The sequence below is a fragment of the Podarcis cretensis genome (assembly GCF_951804945.1).
Source record: "Podarcis cretensis genome assembly, chromosome: 9".
NCBI lineage: Eukaryota > Metazoa > Chordata > Lepidosauria > Squamata > Lacertidae > Podarcis > Podarcis cretensis.
In genome coordinates this window covers 66,953,497-66,966,795 of record NC_137178.1, presented here as the reverse complement: position 1 = coordinate 66,966,795, position 13,299 = coordinate 66,953,497, and the positions used below count along the sequence as shown (strand labels likewise).

The 13,299-nt window shown below is 42.0% G+C and overlaps 1 protein-coding gene across 1 annotated transcript in view; it reads left to right on the top strand.

Moving 5' to 3' along the window:
• Window positions 1-13,299, top strand: part of LOC307223635 (uncharacterized protein) — a 688,399-nt gene that overhangs the window by 430,023 nt on the left and 245,077 nt on the right. Inside the window, exon 2 of the mRNA XM_079989872.1 lies at window positions 4,894-4,910. The gene's annotated coding sequence lies outside the window, so the exon portion shown is untranslated. The remainder of the gene's footprint in view (window positions 1-4,893; window positions 4,911-13,299) is intronic.

Sequence of the window (13,299 nt, the reverse complement as noted above, 5' to 3'; positions counted from 1 at the left end):
TCTCTACTTTCTTCTTAACCAAGGTAATTTAATCTGAATCATTTCCCCCGCCCCCTGCAGTTTAGCTTGATTTTCAGAAATACAGATTTCTGGGAATGTCACTTAGAAGCGATATTCCTTATTGTAGCCACAAATGTGTCCAATTTTCTCCGGGTTAACAATGAAGCAAGATCATTGATTCAAATTGCTCAGAGCTGTGTTCACAGCAAGCGAGTGACATTCCCCACCCAATCCTCTGTCTCAAGATCTAGGGCTTGCTCTCCTATTGCCTTGCACCTTGTGGAGTCGTTTATGGCTATATCAATAATCACCATTGCTATTCAGTACCCTCCAGTGTACTTTAGTTAAATCCATCTAGGGACTAATAAAATGACCTTTCTGATTTTGTGCTACATTACTTCATATAACAATTTCCCCCTTTAAAAGCCACATGGTTGCTTTGAAGTTTAGGGATTTATCCTTCGCAGCTCCAAAGACTCTGTCTTTCTCTTTCCTTTGGACAGTATTATAACATCTTTCTATTTTTCTACTTGCTGGTTGTAAATCTAATGTTTGTTCTTCATGGACACTGTTCTGAAATAATGGAAATGACTTCTAGGTTGTCCTCCACCCCTTGCTGAAATGATGTCCAAAGCAGCTAAAATGTCCCCCCCCAAAAAAAAAAAAAAAAAAAAAGCTTGACTTGCTCCTCCAACAAGTAGTAGAAACTAGTGTTCTTCTCAGTTCACAGTCCTGGAGCAATGGGCAATTGGAGAAGATGACAATGATATGATGCTTCTTGACTTGCCCCAATTTTAGTCAATGTGTCCCTCTATAACTCTCTAAAACAGTGAGCAGAAGAGGATTGCAGACAATAAGAAGCTGGGTCCTCTTGCCCTTGGTTAAGAGCGGTGGACTCGTAATCTGGTGAACTGGGTTCGCTTCCACCGCTCCTCCACATGCAGCTGCTGGGTGACCTTGGGCTAATCACACTTCTCTGAAGTCTCTCAGCTCCACTCACCTCACAGAGTGTTTGTTGTAGAGGAGGAAGGGAAAGGAGATTGTTAGCCACTTTGAGACTCCTTAAGGGGAGTGAAAGGTGGGATATCAAGTCCAAACTCCTCCTCCTCCTCCTCCTCCTCCTCCTCCTCCTCCTCTTCTTCATAATTCAAGTACTAGAAGGGAGGGAGAAGATATCTGCTTCGGCTCCCTCTTTGGCCAATGTCTTAGGTCAGACTGTTTTTTCCCCTTGTGATGGTGCAGCAGGGAGAAGTCCAGTGGTCATTGTTCCTCTGGCAAATGGCACAGGCCAGGGTGATGTTGCACTTATTTTAAGGGACTGGGGGATCTGGATATAAGCTAGATGTAACTGGAAATAATGGGCTGCCAGAACTCTGAGAACTTTGAGTACAATCCTGTGAAAGTAAGTGCATCTAAGTCCAATTGAAATGGACTGAAATTCAGCCCTTGCAGCCTCAAATCTCAAGAAAATCAGGACAGAGAAGTTGCCTCCATTCAGCAGCTGAATGCTATCCACAGGGCCCCCAACTACAGGTTTATCCCTTGTAATTTATGAGAAAGAGAAGCTGCTCACTGACTTGTCTACTAAGTTCAGTTTCAATATCCCTGTATTTGTCCACACTGCATGTCAAGAATTATGGCCCATCTCCGCCATTGCCCTGGGCTGTAGTGCACAACATTGGATCCCCTGCCCCATATAGACAAGTTTCCTATTTGATATTTTTTTGCACTTTGTAAAACCTTGGGGTACACCCAGTTTTCTGCTACTATTCTTGAACTACCCCCCATTCTGGTGCACGGCTCCACCAGAAAACTGAATTCTTCAACGAGTATCATATTTAGACACAAAATACATGCCCTCCAGTACTCCTGATTGCATAAGTTTAACGTACAGCTTTCCAGGATAAATTATTAACTCAGCAATTATTAGCATGGATGAAAAATTTAAGTATTATTTTAATAACTCATTATGTGACTTCAAAATATGGTAGAAACGTGTTTGTTTTTATTTTGGTCTATATGGATTACCATATGGATCCCCATATGTCAACAGTCTCATGATTAGCATGCTAATTTTCAAAAAAGTCTGATTGTTTCAGAAGGCATTAAATCTTCTGTAGAAGAACATAGAGGCTTGCTGGATCACACCAATGTCTCATCTAATCCAGCATTCTGTTCACACATTGGCCAACCAGATCCCTGCATTGAACTGGCAAACAGGACCTGAGCACAAAAGCACTCTCCCATTTTTTGGCTTCCAACAACTGATATTCAGAAGTATTACCACTTCTGACCATGGGGGCAGAACATAGCCATTGTGACTAGTAGCCATTGATAGCCTTATCCTTCATGAATTAGTCCAATTCTCTTTTAAAGGCACTGACATGGGTGGCCATCACAGTTTCTTATGGGAGTGAATTCAATGAAAACTATGCACTATATGAATAAATACTTTTTTATCAGTCCTGAATCTTCCATCATTGGATGTTCAAGAGTTCTAGTTTCACTGGATGTTCAAGAGTTATAGCATTATAGAATCATAAAATCGTAGAGCTGGAAAGGACCCAAGAGTCATTTAGTCCAACTCCTTTGCAGTGCAGGAATCTCAGCTAAAGCATCCATGACAGATGGTCGTTCAACCTCTGGTTAAAAACCTCCAAGGAAGGAGGGTCCACAACCTCCCAAGGCAGACTTTCCCACTGTTGAACAGCTCTTACTGTCAGAAAGTATTTCCACGTGTGAAGTTGGAATCTCCTTCCTTGTAACTTGAAGCCATTGGTTTGAGTCCTACCCTCCAGAGCAGAAGAAAACAAACTTTTTCCTTCTTCCATGTGACAGCCCTTTAGATATATGAAGATGGCTATCATATCTCCTTTCAGTCTCCTCTTTGACCTCAACAGGACTTCCTCTGACCTCCTCACCACCTCAACATTATTCCATAATTTCTTAACATTCTCTATGTACCTCTGGCTACTTCTGATGGTTTTCTGATAACACTGGTCAACAACAAATTTGTTGTCTGCGTTTTTTCAGTTGATTTAGGATGAATCTGATGCGCTGAATCCAAAAATCACATTGGTTTTGCTCAATCAGGTCAAGTTTTTGTTCACATGTACGCTTATGTGGAGCATTTTAGAAGAAGTTGGTGGGGGTAAAATGCCATGTCAAATAATTGTTTTGATTGGAAATGATTATTTTAATGACAGAAAGTATTCAGGTCTGATAGTTCTGGGTGATTATGTCGAAAAGGGATCAGTTTGAAGTCATAAAACCTCGAAATCTTCCATAAATTGGTGCGGCAAAGCATAAAGTTGCTTACCATGCTTATTTTGGTATTAAACTTGGTGACCAGGATAAAGCTTGGGTACCACACATGGTGTGCAAGGCATGCATCGAGACTCTACGTGGGTGGACCAATGGCAAGAGGAGTCTGAACTTTGGAATTCCCATGGTTTGGAGGGAGCCGACAAACCATGTCACTGACTGCTACTTCTGCGCTGTTGATGTGACTGGGATCAACAGAAAGAACCGGAGCAGCCTCAAGTATCCTGATCTTCAATCAGCACGTCGTCCTGTAGCTCATTGTGATGAAATTCCAGTGCCTATCTTCGGAGAACTTCCTGACATTAGTGACAAAGATGCCTCCAGTGTTGAAGGACATGAAGAAGAAGAAGTGGTCCTTGAAGATGATGCTCCACATCCATTTTCCCAAAAGGAGTTGAATGATCTAGTTCGCAACCTCAGCTTGTCAAAGGACTCTGCCAAACTGTTGGCATCCAGATTGAAGGAAAAAAAACCTCCTCTCTGACAGTGCTCACATCAGCTTCTTCCGCAGCAGGCATCAAGAGTACCTCCGTTTTTTCTCGGAAGAGAAGGACTTGGTGTACCGTGCAGATATTGCGCAGCTTCTGCTCAAGCTTGGAGTGCCAGAGTACGAACCCAAAGATTGGAGACTGTTCATTGACAGCAGCAAGCGATCACTGAAATGTGTTCTGGTACACAACGGCAACCAGTTTGCCTCTATACCCCTGGCTCACTTGAGTACACTGAAGGAGAACTATGAAGCGGTGAAGTATGTGCTGGAGAAAATTGGTTATGATCAGCATAAGTGGTTTATTTGGGTTGGCCTGAAGATGGTGAACTTTTTGTTGGGACAACAGTCTGGCTTCACCAAGTACCCATGTTTTCTGTGCATGTGGGATAGTAGGGACCGTGCTCAGCATTACACGAAGAAGGACTGGCCTGTGCGGGAGGAATTGGTGCCTTGCAGAAAAAGGAACGTCATCAACGACCCTCTGTTGGACAGAGACAGAATACTCTTCCCACCGCTGCACATCAAGCTCGGCTTAATCAAGCAGTTCACCAAGGCTCTGGACAAGGATGGTGACTGCTTCACTTACTTGTGCCAGGCTTTTCCAGGATTGACCATGGAGAAGTTGAAAGCTGGCATCTTTGACGGTCCTCAGATCCATCAGCTCATCAGAGATCCAGAGTTCGGAAACTCAATGAACGAAGTGGAACTGGAAGCGTGGAAGGCATTTGTTCTGGTAGTGAAGAACTTTCTTGGCAACAATAAGGCCAGAAACTACGCAGAACTTGTCAACAACATGCTGACTGCTTTCAGAAACCTGGGCTGCAACATGAGCGTCAAGATGCGCTACCTATTTTCACATATGGACCGGTTTCCTGAGAACCTGGGTTCAATGAGTGACAAGCAGGGGGAGAGATTCCATCAGGCCATGAAAGAGATGGAGACCAGGTATCAGGGTCGCTGGGACACAGTCATGATGGCTGACTACTGTTGGACTCTGAAGAGAGACCTCCCTGCCGCTGAGCATTCCAGGAGTTCCAAGAAACGGAAATTCAAGCCCTGAAGTTTGAAAAATGTTGAAGCAACATGCAATTTACGTGTACTTACCTTTATCAATGCCCACCATTCAGTTTACAGTAATCGATGTTTCTATCAGGTAATCAATATATGTTGTTGGAAAAACATTTTTTTCTCTTAAAAACATATTTAGGATGATATGTGTTGACAAAAATCAGCTGATAATGCCACAAAAATGTAATCGATTTTGTCACAAGATCTGATTTTTTTTTCAAATCAACATAGCACAAAAACCTGACCTGATGGAGAGAAACGGATGCCATTTCCTGATTCAGCAGTGCAAAGATACCCTAAATCAATTGTAGAAATCTAGACAACATTCAAAAAGTAAAAAATTGTTGCCCAGTGTAACAATAACAAACATTTCAAGTAGAGGTCATTTAATACTTTTCCAATGTATCCTATTAAAGATGTAAACCTGTACCCACTTATGCTGAAATCTATGGAACCATTTATGCTTCACATCTACATTCCTATGCATAATAAAATGGAAGTCAATCTTACTTAAATCAATGCAACCTACTTCTAAGTAATCATAGCTTAGCTAGGAGTAGCTTGTGCATCTCATTACATGTCTGGTTTCTCAGAACTTTCCAGATCAGTCTTAGAACTCAAGAAGTCACCTTAAAATGTAGTTGTGGTGGTGTGGGGGGGGGGGGATATTGATAGATGATAGTAGGATTAGTAGTGCCACAGTAATGTTATCTCGAAAACTCATGCTGCTATTTCAAGATACCACCAATCTCTCTGACATGTCAACAGTGACCTCTAATTGATTTACCTCCAGCAAGTCAGTTCACTTTGAAAGAAGGTGCTGAGGCCAAATAACTTTAGTAGCATTTTCCATTAAATTTCACTTAGTCTAACAATTTTAGTTATCCCATGTCATAACAGTCGCAAGGCATGTCCATTTGGACTTTTCCTAACTGGAGAAGTTGCTTATCTGGTGCAAATGGAGGAAATTTAATTACACCGTTGAAAAACTTAAAGAGACATCATCTGGTCAGCCCACTTTATTTAATGCAGATAAGATATTGTAGCTGGTGTGTGTGTGTGTGTGTGTGTGTGTGTGTGTGTGTGGAGGCAAATCTAAAAAAGGCAAAGGCAAATCTCAAGGCAAATCTAAAAATATATATAGTATAAACACTGACAACTGGGAAATACTGGCCTGCGAGCACTCCAGTTGGAGAACAGCCTTTACCAAAGGTGTCATGGGCTTTGAAGACACTCAAACTCAGGGAGAAAGGGAGAAATGTGCTAAGAGGAAGGCACGCTTGGCAAATCCACGCCGTGATCAACTCCCACCCAGAAACCAATGTCTCCACTATGGAGTCCAGAATTGGCCTCCACAGTCATTTACAGACTCACTGTTAAAACCATGTCTATGGAAGACAATCTTACTCTGCTACAAGTGATCGCCAAAGAAGTGTGGAGATTGTATGCAACCGTCTTCTTGAAGTGTTTGAAGGTAAATGAGGAAAACAAGGCAGAAATATAAAAACCTCTCTTCAAGTGTCCCAAACTAACAAGTAAGGGGCTGGAGGAACAAGTCCAACAGTTTCCATTGGGAAGATTTCTTCTGCTCATGTAAGCTCTTCACATGAAGTGGAATCCTGATTTTCCATGTTTCTGCATCATGGCAGGAATCTTTGCAAGCAGATGCAAACTCCCTGCTTCACACATTCACCCTCGGTTTTGCAGAGGGCAATAGAGATGGGGTGCACCATCACATGTTAATTTGTCCAGTTGCAGGAATTCTTGTAGGGAGCTAAATTCTGATTGCTTCATGCTGCCATATGGTCTTGACCCTTGATGTTGTGGCACTGTTGTCTAAACCACTGAGCCTCTTGGGCTTGCTGATCAGAAGGTTGACGGTTCAAATCCCCATGACAGGGGACAGGGTGAGATCCTGTTGCTCTGTCCCAGCTTCTGCCAACCTAGCAGTTTGAAAGCTCACCAGTGCAAGTACATAAATAGGTACCTCTGTGGTGGGAAGGTAAACAGCATTTCCATGCACTCTGGTTTCCATCACAGTGTTCTGTTGCACCAGAAGCGGTTTAGTCCTGCTGGCCACATGATCTGGAAAGCTGTCTTTGAACAAACACCAGCTCCCTCGACCTGAAAGCGAGATGAGTGCCACAACCCCATAGTCACCTTTGACTGGGCTTAACCGTCCAGTTAAGAGCTGGACCACAAAGAAGGCTGATCGCCAAAGAATTGATGCTTTTGAATTATGGTTTTGGAGGAGACTCTTGAGAGTCCCATGGACTGCAAGAAGATCAAACCTCTCCATTCTTAAGGAAATCAGCCCTGAGTGCTCACTGGAAGGACAGATCCTGAAGCTGAGACTCCAATACTTTGGCTACCTCATGAGAAGAGAAGACCCTGGAAACGACCCTGATGTTGGGAAAGATGGAGGGCACAAGGAGAAGGGGACAACGAAGGATGAGATGTCTAGACAGTGTTCTCGAAGCTACCAGCATGAGTTTGACCAAACTGTGGGTGGCAGTGGAAGACAGGAATGCCTGGCATGCTCTGGTCCATGGGGTCACGAAGAGTTGGACATGACTAAACGGCTAAACAACAACAACAAACCGCCCAGTGGTCCTTTACCTTTACCTTTACCTTTACCACCACAAGTAGTATTCCCTAACAGGAAGTGTTTGCAAATTGAACGCTTCATAGGAACCAGGCTGCCAGCACCTGATTTTGAGTAGCCATCCATTTGTGAGAGTTACACATTTTACTTTCCCTCTCATGACTCACTCAGAGAGAGATAAAGACCCATAGAGGGGGGAAATGATATTCTGTTTCTGACTGCATTTTGCATTTAAGGTTTAATTAGCAATTTAACACATTTTGCATCCAGTCTGACCATCTTATCCATTTGCTGCCCACATCTTCTGCAAGGTTAAATATTCAGCTACTTAAAATAGTTCCATTTAAAGATTTTATTCCCCTGCTCTGAGAAATGTTACTGATCTCATTGAAACTCTTAAACTTCCCACATAGTTCCTACATATATTTTGCTGGGTTAGGTCCTACAAACTTTGCTACAAATTTGCCTCAAAGCTCTGTGACAATTTGCCTCAAAATGTTAACATGGCACAAGTTCAGTGGAGACTGGTTTTCCTAGGGCAAACAAGGCCCTGCCCTGCCAAAATGAAGTGCAAACAAAAACTTTAACCCTCATCTATGCTGGATAAAAGAGAGGAAAGGATCATACTAATGGTTTTGGGGGTGCATTTTCTAGCCCAGTGCAATTTCCGCTGTATGATATATGGTAACAGACTATCTCATATTTCACTGTCTTTCTTTTTTTAAATAATATTTATTAAAGTTTCAAAAAAGTTACAAAAATCAGAAAAAAACAAACAAAAATACAAAAATACAAAATACAATAAAATAAAAACAATTAAAAACAAACCAACTTTTCCATATCTTGTCTTTCATTTACTTGTTTCCCTGACCTCCTCACACCTCCCTTTTTTGTATTCTAGTTCAATCGGTTATTTCAGCAAATCCTTTCCATTTTTACTTACTAATTTATCTTAATATATTATGACTTTACATTCTCACCTGTTAACAATCCATCTTTAAATACTCCTTTATAACATTACTACTAAAACCACATAACTTCATTCCAACATCCTTCTAACATTCCTTAATTTTACAATATTTCTGTAGATAGTCTTTAAATTTCTTCCAATCTTCTTCTACCGACTCTTCTCCCTGGTCTCGGATTCTGCCAGTCATTTCTGTCAGTTCCATATAGTCCATCACCTTCATCTGCCATTCTTCCCGGGTGGGTAGCTCTTGTGTCTTCCAGTACTTTGCAATGAGTATTCTTGCTGCTGTTGTGGTGTACATAAAAAAAGTTCTATCCTTCTTTAACACCAATTGGCCGACCATGCCCAGGAGAAAGGCCTCTGGTTTTTTCAGGAAGGTATATTTAAATACCTTTTTCATTTCATTATAGATCATCTCCCAGAAAGCCTTAATCCTTGGGCACGTCCACCAAAGGTGAAAGAATGTACCTCCAGTCTCTTTACATTTCCAACATTTATTATCGGGCAAATGATATATTTTTGCGAGCTTGACTGCTGTCATGTACCACCTGTATATCATTTTCATAATATTCTCTCTTAAGGCATTACATGCCGTAAACGTCATACCTGTGGTCCATAACTGTTCCCAGTCAGCCAACATAATATTATGTCCAACATCTTGTGCCCATTTAATCATAGCTGACTTTACCATATTTCACTGTCTGCACCATATTTCACTGTCATATCTGGGCTTCTACCTTACCCCATGGCTCCTCAGATGGCATAACTGATGTATTTATTTCTGCTAATTATATCAACATTCTTCAAGTTATCTTTGAAACTACCCTACTGATATTTTTCCTGAGCAGGATTTCACAAATCAGGCACAATTCAGTAGAAAGTCTAAGAAATGAAAGGAAATTTGATTTTGTCTGTTTATTGCATGTTTGTCTGTCTCTTATATGTTTGTGTTCCCTTTCTCACTGTATTAATTTCAAAATATGCACCAGCTTTGAAGGCAAGTTGAATAAAACAGATGTTTTCCACACATCAAATGAAGACAAATATTCCATCTGCTTTATGGGAAGATAATCACAGAATGATATAGTGATGCAGGAGATGATTTTGTCTGCTCACTTTTATTTTCACTCTTGACTACATTTCAACCACATATTCAGAGTATCTTTTGATAGTGCTTTCTCCCCCTTAATTTCCCTTCAGTCTGTTCAAGGAAATGTGAATATATAATGAGCATCAATAATTATAGAGTGCATCTTCCTCCCAGACATTTTCTGAAATAATTAGCAAAACAGTCCCCCCCGCCCTCTGTACCAAGAACAGTTGAGGTAGACAATCCAATTTTATTTTACTTTTCTATGCTTTCCTGTATGTGGAAAAGCTGGTAGCTTTGGTTTCTTATACAGTGGTACCTCCAGTTGCAAATGGGATTGGTTCCAGAGCTCCAGCCGGAACCTGAGGTTTTCTCAACCTGAGGAGAAGTGGTAGACCGCTTCTGCGCATGCACACATGGCGAAACGCTTCCGGGTTTGCCGCTTTCACAACCTGAAGTTTACATTGCCCGAGGGTAACATAAGCCGAGGTGCTACTGTACAATGAATTCTGGTTGTTTGACCTGTTCCAAAGTACAATCAGACATTATAAGAATTACCAAGCTAATTATCACAAGCAGATTCTTTGGAATCCTATATTTCAGTGCCTACTTACTGATGTCCACAAGAGCTTTTACAAACTGCGGTGTGAGGAGACGCTAGTACAGTGGTACCTCGGTTTTCGAATGTCTCCATTGACAAACGTCTTGGTTTTCGAATGCTGTAAACCCGGAAGTAAATGCTTTGGTTTTCAAACGCTTTTTGGAAGTCAAACATGCCACACAGCTTCCATTTGAAAACTGAGGTAACACTTTAGTAATTCACATGGTGGGCAAAGTCTAAAGAGTGAGGGCTTCGGCCCCAGCAGAATCATTTGCTTGCCCACCATAGGGACTCCTGGAGCTCCCTAACACTTGGAAATTTTCCAGAGCCCTCAGATTAGCTCAGAATAAGAAGTGCCTAGAAAAACATGTGCACTTCACAATCCTGAAACAGGTAAGTGTTTACAGCTTTAATATAAGAACTGTATCGGACAAGCTTTGTGCCACTCCTGTAACACACATCTAATCAATTAGGACAATTAACATACCAATAATTAATTGGTGAGTAAGTGAAATGGGATGGTGACAGCAGCATGAGTTTAGGAGTGTGATTTGGTTTTTTTTTATTATAGAGAAGCTAAGAAAGCACCCCCTTTCTTCCAATTATTGACCATGCTATAGGGTGGTGAAGAGATGGAACACAGGAAAGATTCACTTTAAGCATATGCACTTTATCAAGTGCCAGTGTGGTGTAGTGCTTAAGAGCGATAGACTCATAATCTGGGGAACTGGGTTCACCTCTCTGCTCCTCCACATGCAGCTGCTGGGTGACCTTGGGCTAGTCACACTTCTTTGAAGTTTCCCAGCCTCACTCACCTCACAGAGTGTTTGTTGCGGGGGAGGAAGGGAAAGGAGAATGTTAGCTGCTTTGAGACTCTTTCGGGTAGTGATAAAGTGGGATATCAAATCCAAACTCCATCAAGCTTTATCAGCAGAGAAGATGAAAGTGATGGAGAACTCCAGTCCTTTTCTCAGCTTGTTCAGAAAGAAAAGGGAAATAGCAGCATGCTTGCGGGAACCCTGAGGTTTGCAGGTGTATACATTTTTATAAATAATAATAATACAAATAATAATAAAGGAGCACCCCACCCCAAATACATCAGAATGAGAACTGAAGCTTATCGATGAGCTACAGGAAGATAATGGGAAATGGAAAAAGGTCAAGTGAGATGTTTAAGGTGGAATGGTGTAACATGAAGCAGAGCTTGGCTGGCTGTGTGGAACCATGAATAAAACTATTAGTGCATGATAATAATAATAATTATTTATACCCCGCCCATCTGGCTAGGTTTCCCCAGCCACTCTGGGCGGCTTTCAACAAAATATTAAAATACAATAGTCGGTCAAACATTAAAAGCTTCCCTAAAGAGGGACACGGGTGGCACTGTGGGTTAAACAACAGAGCCTAGGACCTGCCATCAGAAGGTTGGCGGTTTGAATCCCCGCGACAAGGTGAGCTCCTGTTGCTCGGTCCCTGCTCCTGCCAACCTAGCAGTTCGAAAGCAAGTCAAAGTGCAAGTAGATAAATAGGTACCGCTCCGGCGGGAAGGTAAATGGTGTTTCCGTGTGCTGCTCTGGTTCGCCAGAAGTGGCTTAGTCATGCTGGCCACATGACCCGGAAACTGTATGCCAGCTCCCTCGGCCAATAAAGCGAGATGAGCGCCGCCACCCCAGAGTTGGTCACAACTGGACCTAATGGTCAGGGGTCCCTTTACCTTTACCTTTAAACAGGGCTGCCTTCAGATGTCTTCTAAAAGTCTAGTAGTTGTTTTTCTTTTAACATGCACGCCTGGAGTTCAGCAACCACTCGCTCAATCACCTTGCCCAAGAATGGAAGATTTGAGACTGGGAGATAGTTGGCCATATTGGCCAGGTCTAGAGATGTTTTTTTTAAGAAGCGGTTTAATGACTGCCTCTTTCAGCAGGTCTGGGAAGGCTCCCTCACAGAGAGAAGCATTCACCACCCCGCAAAGCCCATCGCCCAGCCCTTCCCCACTAGCTTTTATAAGCCAGGATGGGCAAGGATCAAGGAGACAGGTGGTTGGTTTCACTCGCCCAAGCAGCCTGTCCACATCCTCGGAGGTATCAGATTGGAATTGATCCCGTGCAACTTGACTAGACAGGACTCTAGCACTCTCCTGCCCCGGCCCTGCTCCCATGGTGGAGTGTACCTCTTCCTAAATGTGAGTGACTTTATCTACGAAAAACTTTGCAAAATCATTGCAGGAGATCATGTGGCCCATACTGTGCTCTAATGGAGCAGGTGGTTCTGCTAAATTGCGAACCACCTGAAAGAGTCTCCTGCTGCTGTTTTCTGCAGATGCAACAGAGACCAATGATAACATACTAGCATTTTTTGAAAGTCTCACTTTTGTCTATGTGTGTGCATCACTTTCTCCAGGTATTATAAATGGTCTCTTGACACAGAATAAGCTCTTCTGAAATGTATTCTTAGACACGGTTTCTTGACATAGAATAAGCTTTGCTGAAAAGTTCTTTGGATTATTTCTACATTCTCTGCAAAGGCATAGTTTGGAGCAAAACTTTCCCTATTGTATGCTGCATGTCTTTTCTCCATGTGCTACCTTCAAAAGTTCTCTTCCTGCAATTCACTGGGATTCATTTCCTTTGTTGGGTGCAAGCAGCATAACTGTTTCTTACCTGCTTATTATTATTATTATTATTATTATTATTATTATAAAATGATATTATTGTGATCTGCAGACCAGGTAAAAGGAGTTGGTTATCTAACCTTGATAGCTTCAGTGAGACTAGGGACAAATTCCAGCAATCAGTTTAAAAGACACCAAATGTGTAAAAGGCTCATTACCCTCCAACTTGTTCCCCTATTGTCAGGTAACTGCTTGAGCTAACAACAGGGGCAGATCCATAAATGCTGGCCAGTGATAACAAGTTGGCAAGTGTAACTTATTAAATGAAAGCTACAATTTCAGGTAACCTAGCCTGAATCAGGTTAAGTTGCAACCTCTCTTGGGGAAAAGTTGCTGGGCCACTGTCATATCTACCTCAGCAACTTTTAAATTTGACTCTTATAAGATGTTCAGTGTTGGCCTAGAATTCACCCCCCAGATTCCTGATTTTGTCAGCCACAAGAATTGTATAGCACATATTTTTTTAAATGGCTCTAGTGG